This window comes from Acinonyx jubatus, chromosome B1 (genome assembly GCF_027475565.1).
Source record: "Acinonyx jubatus isolate Ajub_Pintada_27869175 chromosome B1, VMU_Ajub_asm_v1.0, whole genome shotgun sequence".
In the NCBI taxonomy this organism is placed as follows: Eukaryota; Metazoa; Chordata; class Mammalia; order Carnivora; family Felidae; genus Acinonyx; species Acinonyx jubatus.
The window spans coordinates 98,371,496-98,386,257 of NC_069382.1; the positions used below are offsets into that span (position 1 = coordinate 98,371,496).

The 14,762-nt window shown below is 34.0% G+C and overlaps 1 long non-coding RNA gene across 1 annotated transcript; it reads left to right on the top strand.

Annotated features, from left to right (window-relative positions):
- Nucleotides 1–518: 518 nt before the first annotated feature.
- Nucleotides 519–14,424, top strand: LOC128314468 (uncharacterized). The gene is made up of 4 exons (XR_008296145.1): nt 519–2,376; nt 4,693–7,192; nt 8,830–8,970; nt 12,899–14,424. It is a non-coding gene; the product is annotated as an uncharacterized LOC128314468 (long non-coding RNA).
- The last annotated feature ends 338 nt before the right edge of the window (nt 14,425–14,762 follow it).

Consider the following 14,762-nt stretch of genomic DNA (forward strand, 5'->3'; position numbering starts at 1 on the left):
TGTTAAATATTGCTAATAGAACTACAGTAGCTCATCTTGATGCCACCGTCCCGGGCTTTCCCCATACCACCCAGCCAAAGCAGGTAAGGGATCACAGAGCAGACATCTACTGGGGATGGAAGAACTCACAACTACAAAACATCATTATGAGACCTCAAATTTGTATTGCTCTTTAACTTCAAAAAGCAAAAATAAAATGAAAAAGGAAGCTTCCTTAATCTCTCAGATTATTAAGAAAGTAGCACTATGAGACAAAGAGGATACCAGTTATTTTACAGAGCAAGGAGACAAAGCTCACAATTTACACAACTCGTCCAGAGCTCCAAACGTAATAGCTAGACATCTTGGGACTGATGCTGACGTCCTTCAACCTGAAGTCAAAGAAATCTTTCTGCTCTCCCCAACCACATGCCATCTTGTTCACATTCTTCATTTCATGAGAAACTGAACTGATTGGCCTTCTCCTGGCAGTGCTTTCACGGAATCCTTCTATCATTTCAAACAAATGTATTCAAACCTTGGTGAAAGCAAGATAGAATAAACTTGAAATTATTCTGCATCTGTTTTTGTTACACATGATAACCAAGGAGACAAAAACACTCCAGGCCCTACTTCTGCTACCAGTAGTTGAGTATTGGTATTTTGTATCCTTGATGGCCATATTTGATTTTTTTAAGAGACAGAAAATAAACAAAAACTCTATGTGCTGTTTCCTGTGTTTGCAAGAACTGTGACCTTTGGCTCTTATAAATCTATTCAAAGCCCAAGTCTGGAGATTGGGTGTTTCAGGAATGTTCAAAATATAGCTTGGGATTTATAGAGCTGCAAACTTTTCTTGGCTTTTCTTGGTCCATTTCATTTGATAAAACTTAACTGGTAAACAATGTAGCTGTACATCCTCTACAAAACATCCATTAGGTTATCTTGCTTTCTACCAAACTAGAGTTTGTTTGCACAAAGAATTAATGAGAGGGGTTACTGAAGGACTCCAGTCTCTACTTTTCTTCTACTTGGACAAATTGTTTGCAATACCAGCACCGACAAATGCAAATACAAGTAATTGACATCCTAACGTATAATTCGCTTTCAGGGAATATAGCTCCACTGTTAAAACAAACAAACAAACAAACAAACAAACAAACAAAAAATGTGTTTTCTTAAAGGTCCTTTCTGGGGGCTTGATGACAGAGCAGTTGAAATTTCTATTAGTGACCCAGATCTCTGAAACTTGAATACAGCAATTTCCTTAAGTCATGTTTCAGCCTTGCTATTTAAAATAGGGTCTCTTAACGCTGAAGATCATAACTTTCATAATGAAAGTATGGCTGGTATTCAAATTAGTTGGAATTAACATAATACATTTCTGTGTCTAGAAACTTTTCAAGCCTCAGAATCTAACACTTGAAATATATTTCAAGAATTTATCATTAAGCCAGAACGCTTGAAGTAGTGTTGCCTCCCAGCCTACTTGGATAGAAAATGGCCGTGCTGACCTTTCTCGCTGAAATCGTTACTCCTCAAAATAGAGACAGAATATCTCACTCTCACCTTTGGGGTGTCATCCTAAACCCTCATTTGGTAGGCAGCTACTCTGAGCCATACCCAGTGTGGGAAGCTTTCTGATGACCCTATTTCACAAGAGCAGCAGTTTCTAAAGTGGACTTCTTGAGTTCCAGAGGATATACAAGATAGTTCTTTTATATTAATTTTTAGTTTAGAAAATAAGATAGCAACTAAGTCTACTAATATTTAATATCCAGATTGAAACTGGTTACGTCGTTATGGTTATGGGCTGGAAGAGTTTAGGGATTATATTATTTCAGGGTTGTATTACATTGAGTAGAAAACTAGTTCCAAAAATGTGTACTAAAATGAGGAGACAACATGAAAATCCTACGTACCATAAAGAGAGACTGGTTTTTCTCACAGAGAAGTCCTTTAAAAAGTTGGAGAATTTGAAGATGAGTGCATGTTTTTCTCTTGCAAAAAAAACAACTGTCCCAAATTTCTGAACTTTTCTATGATTAAAAGTGTCTGTTAAGCAGTATTTAAATACACACACACACCCGTAATATGTCCCAATGTAAAAGAGGCATTTTTAATAAGAAGTGAGAAAATGATCAGTTTGGAAAATAATGCTTGCTATCAAGACAGAATTTTGAAAACAGATGTTTGGCAATGTTTTCAACATTATGCAACTTTGTTACTGAAAACAATTTAAGTGTGTCAATTATAAAACACCCATCTGCATACTTTGGAAATTAAATATTATATACTTTATAAAAATATATAATATTTGTTCATTTGTGTTAATGCTTTATTTAGAATATTTGCATCTCTGCTTATAAAAGAGATCGGCCTTTCTACCTGCCTTTGGTGAGTTGGTACTTTTCCCTATTCCTCAATTTTTGAAAGTGTGCCCCAAGTCAATGTTATCTCTGCTTTGAAGATTTAGTAAAACCTGTACTTAAAAATGTCTGTTTTTGTGCCAATTTTGTGGGTAGGTTCTTGACTACCGATTAAATGACTATAATGGCTTTAGATTAATTAGGTTTTTTTAATTTCTTGTTAATTTTGGTAATATACAGTTTTCCAGAAAATTGGCCAGTTCACCCAAGTTTTAGTATAAAAGTTCCTTATAGAACTTCCCACTCATTTGTAATATTTCTAGTCTACATATGGTCATGTTCTTTTTTTATTCATAATATTTTTGTTGCCCTTCTTAAAAATGGATTTGTCAGAGAAACTTCCTTCTAAAGAAACAGATTTTAGGTCTTTGTTTCTTTCTTTTGTATTTACTTAATTTTTGTTCTTTTTTTGTTGCCTGCGTTTACTCTGCTCAGTTTACTTTGTCAGAAAGATTCTCCAACTTTCTCTGAGTTTTTGGTGAACTCACAGAACATTATTTCTTACTGTATCTTCTGCACTATTATATGAATTACAGATAAAACTCTACAATCCCCTTCAACTGCCTTCCACAAGTTTTGGTATATAGTGTCTCATTGCTGCTTAATTCCACCTTTGATTTTTAATTCTTCCGTTGGTCATAGCTGAAAGCACAGGATCTGAGGTCAGATTGTCTGGGCTTTCAGCCTTAGCTCCATCATTCATAAAATCTGGACTTTAGTTTTCTCATCAGCAAAATATTAACAGTAGAATCTGCCTCAAGGGTTTTATAAAGTGTATATACCTCATATGGCACAATACATCATCTGTGCGAAGCATTCTATCGAAATTGGCTGCCACCATCATTATCAGCTAAACAACATCATTATTAAATTAATGAAATTATGTCGGAGAGGGTTGCTTTAAAATTCAAAATATATGAGTTATATTGATATATTCAAAATATATTGCTATGTAACTTCATTGCCTATGATCAGACAATATCATCTTTATTCATTGATATTTGTTGTGATTGGCTTTGTGACCTAGTATATGGTCAATTTTTGTATAATTTCATGAGTGTTTGAAAAATAATCTCTTAATTCTGTAATTGTTGAGTGCAGGATTCTTGATACGTGAATTAGACAAAATATGCTAACTGTGTTATTTAACTTGTCTATATGTGCAATACAATTTATATGTTTGGTACCTATACTTCATAGAATTGTGTTGAAATATTCTATGTGGATTTGTTAATTTCTTCTCAAAATTATTTCAATTTTCCTTACGTGTTAGAGGATATGTTGTTAGTTGCACACAGGTTCAAACTGCCACATATTCTTGGGAAATAGTAGCTTTATCATTATAAAATGCTCCTCTTTAACTTCAGGAAAGGACTTTTAGCTTCAAGTCTATTTGGTACAAAGGTTATATAGTATTTGTCTAATATATTTTTCTATTTGTTTACTTTCAACTTTTCTGTGTCATCGTTTTGCTCTCTGGCTCACAGATAAGCACATGTTTTAAAAAAATAAACAGTAAAAAATCTCTGTGCTTTTAACTAGTCCTATGTCTAATTAGTTCGCATCTACTGAGTATTTTGTATATTTGAAATCCTTTCTACCATTTAGTCTTGTGTCATTTTCCTGACATCTGATGAATTGATTGAATTCTCTTTATTCTCTCTTTCCAATATTGGAAGTTCTTTCAGTGGAGACTTTTATGTTTTCTTTTGCTTTTAAATTCTGGACATATAAATTTAATTATTTGCCTGACCATTCACATGGAAGTATGTGGTAAGTGAATAGAGACAAGGGCCATAAACTTAAGAGGGAGGTAAGTATTTTAGACCAGTATTTTTTATTTAAACCAGTTTAGGTTTGGACATTCACCAGATTGGACCAATTTTTTAGCATTTAAAATAAAATTTTGTGCCAAAATTAAAAAAAAAAAACAATTACTAAAACTGGTTTCCAAAAATTGTCCGTGTAATTTTTAAAAACATAATTCAAGTTTTTTTTTCCACATTTTTTTTTAAATTTCATGCTTTCCTTGGCAAATTTATCTAAAATACTACATTTTCACTTTGGAGCTTATTCTTAATATTTATGTAACAAAGTACCATGAATCGATGTTCATAAAGATACCTTTCTCTAAACTCTAGCGGTTTATACCTTTTCTTTAACATGTATAATGTCTTAATTAAGTTGTGATTCTAAAATATGTTTTTGAGAAAAATTTATGAATTATGCAACTTAAATTCTTATCCTTTGCTTTCTCTTTCCCCTTTGTACCATCTGGATGAAGAATTGATGAAGTACTAAGGAAGATGAAGTTATCCAGTGGAAAGACCTTGGGCCCTGACACAAGTGTGGAAGACTTTGGATCTTGAAGCTACATGGGACTACCTCATCAACTATTCTGTGAGCAAGAAGAAAACTTTGTATTATGTTAAACCATTAAAATTGTGAAGGCCTATTTATTACAGCAGCTACCATGATCTCACTGATACAATTCCATATTTATTTTTAAATTCATGGACAATTTGTCTTTAAATTGATATATATAAACACTTAGAGTGATTATTAATATGGTTGAATTAAAACCCACTATGTTTAATGTTCTAATTATTATATTTGTTCTTTGTTTCATTTTATTTCCCTCTTCCGCGTTGTCCAGTTTCAAGTGAGCATTTTATGTGATTCCATTTTATGTCCTCTCACACCATATCAATTATACTTCTTTAAAAAATATTTTTAGTAGTTGACTTGAAATTTCAAACATGTCCTTTTAACCAGTTTAAGTCCACCTTCAAATAACTACAATGCTTCATGTGTATATAATGCAGTTACCTTATTATAGAGTATTCCCTATTCCTCTCTCCAGTCTCTTATTCACTCATTCATTTATTTTACTTATCCATGTGCTATAATAACCCAATATATTATAACTGTTATTGCTATTATATTAAAAATGGAAAAACAATTAGAGACATCATTTTACCTTGATTTATTATTTCTCCAAAACACTTCCTTTCTTCATGTAGGTCTGAGTTTCTGACCTGTATCATTTTTCTTTCACCCTGAAATGCTTCTTTTAACATTTCTTTCAGGTCATGTTTGCTGATGATAAAGTCGTTCAAACCTTTGTTTGAGGAAGTCTTCATTTCTTCTTTATTTTGAAGAATAATTTTACTGGCAATAGAATTATAGATCAGTGGGTTTTCCTTTCAAAACTTTAAATATTGCCTTCCATTCTCTTTGCATAGTTTCTAATCAGAAGACCATTGTAATTCTTATCTTGTTCAACTGTAAGTAAGGTATATTTTTTTTCTCTGTCTCCTTTCAAGATTTGCTCTTTTTCTTTGATTTTCTACAGCTTTGGTTATTGTTGTTATTGTTTATGGGGGTGTAATTTATCTTCCTTGGTGTTTTCTGAGCTTCCTAGATCTGTGGTTTAGTGTCTGATTAATGTTGGTAAGTTCTCAACTATTATAACTTCTGCTCTGTTTCCTCTTTCTTCTCCTTCTGGTTTTCCAGTCATGTATATGTTACTTTTTTTTTTATGCAGTTATCTTACTTCTCAGATATTGTAGGGATTTTTTTATTCTTTTTTTTCCTCCTTTACCTTTAATTCAGTAATGACCTATCTTCATTCTCATTAGCTCTATCCTTAGGCATGCCCGATCTACTGATGAGCACTTTAAGACACTTCTCATTTCTATCTTTGATTTCTAGCATTTCCTTTTGATTCTTTCTTACAGGGTCCATCTCTCTGCTTACATTGCTCATCTGTTTTTATACATTCTCTACTTTTTTTCTTTAGGGTCTTTAATTTGTTAATAATATGTATTTTCAATTCTGGTAATTGTAACATCTGTACCATATCCAAGTCTGATTCTGTTTCTTGCCTTGTCTCTTCAGACTGTGTTTTCTTGCTTTTTGGCATGCTTTGTAATTTTTTTGGTTTGTTTGTTTCAAGTTTTTATTTAAATTCTAGTTAGTTAACATATAGTGTAATATTAGTTTCAGGAGTAGGATTTAGTGATTCATCACTTACATACAACACCCAGTGCTCATCCCAACAATTGCCCTCCTTAATACCCATCACCCACTTAGCTTTGTAATTATTTTAAAAGCCAGATATATTATGCTAATATTTGCCATAAATGTAGGTACCAAGTATTCAATTTCTTCCAGTACTCTTGTTTTTATCTTCCCTGTTGACTTTGGGCTACTCTAAGTACTCTTCTTCAGAGATAGTCTGCATTTTACAGCTTTTTCCATTCTAATCCACTATCATGACATTGGAGCCCTGTTGGTGTGGTGATGAAGTGTGGGAAAAGGGAAGCATTCTATCATCTTATGATTACATCTCAGTTCTTAGTAAGTCTAAGTTCCTGGGCTGTGACCTTCACAAATGCTTCTCCATGGTAAAAATTTTTCCCCCTTAGGTGATCCCAAAAGGCTAGCTGGAGTGAGAATGCCCTTCCTTCAGTTGGCGTGAGGCTCTGGTAAAGTCTTTTGTCCTCAAGCATGTGTCTTTGTTATGGAGAACTCTCTGGGAATATTTCACAATGATTATTCTTTGCCTGTCTATGCCAAAGCCACAAGAGCATCTTTCTTGGCTCTTCCCTGTGAGAATCTGGTGGGATTCCTGGAGTTTAAATCTCATGGGAGACCCATAAAACTGAAACCTCCACAAGTGACTCAGTCTCCTGCTAGTCCATACTCAACCTGCAGCATTTCCTCAAAATTACCATTCAAGTATCCATGCCAGATTATGGCACCAGCAGCTGCTTCCCTGGGTAAGTGTTGTGACCCTGGCTTTGCCCATCTCCCCAAAATTTGTGGTGGGAGTCTGACCTGCAACCTTTGTTCTCTGCTGGGTCCAAGAAAAGTCATCAATCTTAAGTGTGTTTAGCTTCCTTGTTGTAAAGACAGGGGTGACAATTTCCAAGCTCTTTGTATGTTGGAATGGAAATCACAATTCCTAGTTTTAATTTCTATTCAGTTGATAATTCTTCCCATCCCAGGAACTAACTACTCTCATCTATCACCTCTGCGCCAGCCTCACATGTTTCTAATGTGTCACAGAGTAAGAATACATACATTAAGAAAACATCTCTTAATGTGGAACAAAATTCCCCGCATTGGTCAAGCCTGTGGAGATTTTCTAAAACACAAACAAAAAGCTGTGTCTAGAAAGCAGGGGTGACCAAGAACAAAGCACATGGCCCTGTGAGCCCAAGAAAGAGAAGTGTTGTCTTTTTAAAAACTTTTTTCCTAACTGAGTTTGAGATATTCACCTAGACTGATTTATGAGAGTGTAAGTGGAAACAAGAGCAGGGATTGGATTTCCTCAAGCATATTCCTTGTGCCTTCATATGTTGCCCTTGCCACATTGATTCAGAGCTAAGGGTGTGGCTTACAAATGCTTAAGGCATGTTCCCGTAATTCTTCATTACGTGCCAAGGCAGTCATCATCCCCTGCAAAGTAGCGGTGTCTGGGAACAAGTTATCATTCTGGAATAATAAAGGTTATTCATTTTATTGACATTTAAAATGCATGAGAACATTTATGACCAAACTCATATACATTTCTCACCATGAATATGTGGCATTAATTATCAATACTGCTCCAGGGAAGGATATGTTTGTAACGTTATGAAGCAGATCTTTCTTTCAAGCTAAGGATGGTTACATTTGGTAGGAAATTACCGTGTTGGTTAATTTGGCCTGGTCTCTGATGACATCTTTCTGCAACATCAACATGTTTCTCCACGGGTTACATTTCAAAATTATTTGATATTACATTCTATACCATGCTAGTATAAAGTTATGTTTAATATCATAAACAGTGTAGGCATTACTTGACTAGAACTGGCTGGGTTATATTTCATTTGAAAACAAATGTGGCACATAGTAAAAGAAAAAGAATATCACTTAATAATCCCTGTTACCTCATGAAAGATAAAATGATCAAGTAACTGTATTAGCAAGCATGCCTATAAAGACAATATAATATTAATATTAATAAAGTGATATTTTCGGCTAGCCCTACACTGGGGTGAAAGACCTTTGTCTGCTCTTATTTTTGTAACCCTTTTTAATCGGATAATTTTGTGAGAAGCATTATAATTGCCTTACAGAATAAACTGATCCCTTCAAGTTGACTCCTTTGTGGATTAAAAGGGCAATGACCCTGTATTTATAGATCAGGTGAGAATGATGCACTCTAAAATTTTCAATCCACACAGTAGGATCAATTATGAAAAAGATCAACCTTAAGCGTCAGGGCTTGGAAAGTTTAAAATAAAAAATGAGTTGCAAAGCATTATTTTACTTCACTAAAATCCGCCCAATAGAAAATAGATATGAAGATGTTGGAATTGGCTGAGGGCACAAATGTTTCCTGTCATACATTTTTTGTTTCTTGTCCCAGTGCTTCCATTTACTAATTACATGTCCTAGACGAAGTCTCTGAACTCTCTGAGCCTCAGTGGAGGAGATGTCTCCATGTCCTCATCTCTGAAAAGAGTTTTAACCTTATCTCCCACGTGGGTGGTGATGAGACTTATATGAGGTAATGTGTAAAAAAAAGTTCAGTATAGTGTTCGGCATGAAGCAAACCTTCAACAACTATCTCAATGCTCAGACTGAATCTTTTTTTCCCCTTCCTTTTAATACAACTAATAAAAATTATTTTCAATGTACTAGTTAAGATACTAGTATAAAGTTCCGCTTGGGGCTGCATCTATTTAAAAATGCTCAGATACATACATATTTTGATTAGTGTTTCAGGGAACACAGTCAGGACTACACGTGGTCTCAGCTGCATGTGCCCTAGAGTCTCATTCTACCTTACGATTATCTAGAACTCTCAATCGTCAACACTGGAGCCCATCTTGAGCCAGAAGTTATCATTGCTACAGGCTTTGTCATTTCCCTTCTCTCCATTCCATCAAGTTGTGCCTGTCCTGTGTTCAAGTACAGGATGTGCAAAGCACAACTTGTCAGCTCCTCTAACATCATAATATTTACTAATATAAGGTTAGTGAATGATGAAGTGCAAAATCCACATCATCCAAAAAAAAAAGGAGCACTAAAAGTTTCAACACGTTTTCCTACAGCTATCTCAGAATCCACTAAACAGAATAAACACAATAAAAACAAAAATCAAAAATTAAAAACTAACATTTTCCATTCCAAATAACAAACAAACACACACTTGAGTTATATGATAACGATGACAAAATAATTGCACGTATACTTATTTAAAACATTATTGGGGCACCTACCCTGCTCAGTTTGTAGAGCATGCAACTCTTGATCTCAGGGTTGTGAGTTTGAAACCCACATCAGATGTAGAGATTACTTAAAAATACAATCTTAGGAGTGCCTGGGTGGCTCAATCGGTTAAGTGTCTGACTTCTTCTTAAGTCATGATCTCACAGTTCATGGGTTCGAGACCCACATCAGGCTCTGTGCTGACAGCTCAGAACTCAGAGCCTGGAAACTACTTCAGATTCTGTGTCTCTCTCCCCTGCCTGTGCTCTGTCTCTCTCAAAAATAAATAAACTCTAAAAATAAATAAATAAAATAAAATTTTCAATAAATAAATAAATATTAATTGAGTTGTATTATAATCTAAAATTATACAAACATTTACTTAGATAACAAAATCTTAACTGTAAAAAATCTCACCTTTGAAGACAGTTTATAATAATTTATGACACAAGCAATTCAAATCACAGGCGGTATTAAATAATCAAATGCAATAGTATTTTCCTTTGAATTTTTAGACTGCTTCAGAAACAGAGGGAGGAATTAAGTTCTATTTCTCAATGTCTATACTGAAACATCATGCTTGAAACTATCTACAACTATTATCATAGAGTACCATTATCTCAAAACAACACGCTTGGAACTAGCTACAACTATTTTGTATCCAAGAAAACCAAAGAATACATACTCTACACAGCACCAAAATGTGAAAGGCTAGAGTTGCAAAAAATAAACATATATGCATTTTTCTCTTGAAAAATATGTTTATGTTAGAGTGTATATTCTTTTAAAAGATGCACGCAAGGCTCATTGAATTTAGTATTTTCATTATACATATCCAGTAGCTGTTAGTAAGCCAAGTTTAAAAACAGTAACTATTACTTATTCACATATTAATAAGTAATCACACACAGAAAGAAAACCCAAACATGAAGTAGAAAAATCACAATGTCCTCTAGCAAGCAACAATATTTGTTCTCTAACATCTGAAGACTTCTAAGTTCTTGTAGAACCATAAATCCATTTTATATCTATGCCGGATTTAGCAAATGTGAGTCAGAGATCTCTGGAAGGAGATTTAAAGATGTGACAAAATCCACCCCCTGATGCCACTGCTAAATTTAGGATCATCAGCTTTTTGCCCCTGAGGGATAAAAATGGGCAACATCCAACTCAAACGCTTATTTAATACAACACTATTTAATATATTTCAGGAAATAATAGGCATTCTGTGTAGATGCTAAGCCACTGTGACTCTGTATCTTGCAGATTTGGCTTTTTGTGTTTTTGTTTGTTTGTTTATATACTTATTTACCCTTGACAATTCTAAAGTCCTGCAGCACTGAATATAAACCACAAATTATGAAACCTGGGACAAAAAGTAAGTGTTGGTGGTAGGCCCACTGTGTATCAAAATGTCTTGCAGAGATGTACATTCTTTGATCCAGGAACTCCACTTCTGAAAATATAAAGGAAATAATTAAATATAAGCATGTGATTAAATTACATGGATCTTTATGCAGAATATTTACAACAAAGAAAATTTGTTTTCAACGTGTCCAAAAATTAATGATGAATAAAATGTCCAAATATATGAGATAAATAAAACAGACTATTTTGCAACCCCCCCCAAAAACTATTGTAAACATATTTGTTCACATGGGAAATGCCCATTTAATAGTTATATGAGGAGCTCCTGGGTGGCTCAGTCAGTTAAGCGTCTGACACTTGGTTTCAGCTCGGGTCATGATCTCATGGTTTGTGAGTTTGGACCCTGCATCGGAGGTGAAGTACCGCATCAGACTCCACCCTGAAAGCGTGGACCCTCCTTGGGATTTTTTCTCGCTCCCTCTCTCTCTCTGCCCCTTCCCAACTTCACTTGCTATCTCTCTCCCTCTCTCTCTCTGCCCCTTCCTAACTTCACTTGTTATCTCTCTCTCTCTCTCTCCAAATAAATAAATATACTTTAAAAAAAGTTAAACAAAAATGAAGTATAAATAGTTTTAAATGTGATCCCATTTTTATTGCAAAGAATATGTACAGAATAGAAACATATTTTATATATGCAATAATAATTTTATAATATATTTTATATTATTAAATTAAATATTAATTTATAAATATATTATAAAATATTTTAAAATATTTATATAAAATATAAATGTTAATATATAACATAATAACTTTAAAAATACACACTATATATAAAAGAGTGTTTCTCTCTAAGGGATTGGATTATAATTGAATTTAATTTTATTGTTTTCCTTATCTATATTTTCTAGTTTTATTCTATTAACATATTACTTATATAATAAAAAGTTCTAAATAGGACTAATAGAATGTGAAAAAATTAAAGTTCAAAATAGAGAAGTCTTCCTCTTGCCTTTTCTCCTGTACCTTAAATAAATTACTTAAATAAATAAAATATATAATGCAGAGAAAACCAGATTAAGCCCATTTAGAATTAACAGAATCAACAATAAGCACTAAACTAATACAAGTAAAGTTAAATTTGCATTGGACCTACTCAAATCAGTAAAAATATATATGTCGTATCATTTTTTAAAAAACACCAGATTTAAAGGAAAGATAAGTATGTTCATATCTGACTTTCTGCTAAATTTCTGGGTGATCTTGAGTAAGTCACAATTATGGTTATATTCATAGAATAAGATGGGAGGAGTAGATGATTTCTTGAAGCACTTTCAGGTGTAATAGTCTATCAACTTCTGGAAAATCCTCTTAATTTGGATTATACACTTGACTTCTTTCAGTTATAGCTGAGGCCCCATAACCAGTTTCAGCAATCGTGTGCATGGTCCTCTGGGCAGGGACTATGTCTTGCACAAACACATACCCTTTAAATAAGTCTCCTTTACAAATAACAGCTCAATAAATATTTGAAAATAAATCATTCTTCTTTCTACATTTATATTTTCATGACCTTAGTTAGGATACTTGTCCCATATTTTTCCAAAAATTCAATTGACTTGTCTGCATAAGTGGGTCCAAGATCCAGTACTGATCTATAAACTAATTATAGCAAGACACAGTACACAGGTTTTGAGTAAGCTGTTCCCATTAAATTCTCAATGTGAGAGAAGGTGGCCCGCAAAAGTTACTCAACATCGTTATTCTCATGCTCTGTAATAGCTCTAAGACATCTTAGAGACATAGCGGCTCTGTTTGATCCATCTTTCTGGTTTTGCCTTCCTTTTGTTCTTCAGAAGAGCAAGAGAATTGTTTTGGTCATTCCATCAGCTTCAGAAGCCCAAGTAAGTGTGCTGGTTAAAATGTTCAGTGCACACATCTGTCAGCATGTTCCACATGAGAAACAAAAGACTACAGCTGCAATCATAGCCTTAGGAGCCAGCAAGCAGAACGAGTAGCTAGAACAACGCAAAGTCAGAAAACCAGCAAGTGAACTGCATAAACGCTAAGGAGAGAAAGCCCTACAGCAGACTACTCCTCAGCTGACAAGGGACAGAGCAAAGTAAAATTAGGGGAATAGACTGGAAAATGAAGACATATCACTGCTCCAAACTGGTGCAAATCACATTCCTTGTTGCTCCTCTATAACTTGTATGCATTGCTTTAATTTTGGTTTGGTAAATGGAAAATATAATTATCCGGTTCGGTGGAATTTATCAAAACCTTCAAGACTTAGTGTGGTGATCATTTTGCAGTGTATACTAATATCAAATTATTATGGCATATGCCGGAAACTAATATAATGTTATATGTCAATTATACCTCAATGAAAAAGAGAATTTTTAAATTTCTAGTTACTGTGTAGTACTTAATGCATTGTTAAATATTTAGTAAAACTAAAAATACTTATTTGACCAGCATTATATTTACTCTTGAAAATAAGGATAAGGAAAAAGATCAACTGTTAAAATAGGTGTAGCAAATTATTTTAAGTTGAAAGATATCCTTGCATGGAGGGGAAAAATTTTGTGAAAGTAATTGTAAATATTTGTGGGGACTTTTCATATAAAAATCATGGGTTCAGCTCATGTGTCCCTTTAATACTCCATACTACCTCATGATGGACTTTTGTTTGGCAAACTTTTGTGTTTTAACCATAATCAGCTATGTGAGTCGAATTAGCAATGTCCAAAAATCATCTGCTATTTAATTCTTAACTATTTGTAGAGACTCCAAATACTATCCATGCATATGTGCAAGATACAAATTTTTGCCTTTCAGGAGTATATTATCATTTATAAACTCAAATAAGTGTTCATAATTATGATTATGCAAAAAATATATAATAATGCCTCTAATAAAAGCCTCTTTTGAGAAATAAACATTGGTGATTGTATCAAGTTGCATACACATGTGTCTGTTATGTGGCATACATGAGAACATTAAATGCCATGAAGCAAAACAGACTCTAAGTAATCAACTTTAAAATATATTTCATCCTGGATGCATGGAATTTGAAGACTACAGTTGACCCATGAAAGTCTAGTTAAGATGTCACCTCTTCCATAAACATCCCAATTCATCCCCTGTAAGTGAATTTTTTCCTCCGCTAAGAGCCCTCAAAATTTTATTTTCATCTCCACTCTTCATTTCTAACTATTGTGTTATGCATTGCAGGATTTACTTTTGCATAATTTGTTTTTCAGCAATACCGTAAATTCCTTGAAGGAAAAGAATGTGACTGGAAAATACTTGTCAACCATACACACACATATACACTTTGCTTACCATGTTATAATCACTTAATAAACGTTCATTGGGTGAATTGGTACCTTCTTTTCCTCTGGACAGCTCTAGAGTCAGAGAAGCAATAACCTGTAGAACTTTTATTTGTTCTGATTTTCTCCCCAGGTGGAAGGTCCTGAGATCTCAAGGTCCAGATAAGGACTCCAAAAAGCAATGATAAAAGGTCCACAATTTTCCCCTGAGGGATCTGGATAGGAACGGCTCTCCCTGGTCCCTTGCAGTTCCTAGCCATTTCTGTATATGACTTGTGATGAGAACTCACTTTATCATCCAAAAAAGAAATTCCATCACTGTGAAAAATGTGGAAGATGCCAATGGCCAATCACCCACAGGTGATGAGAAGTTTGGCATAAG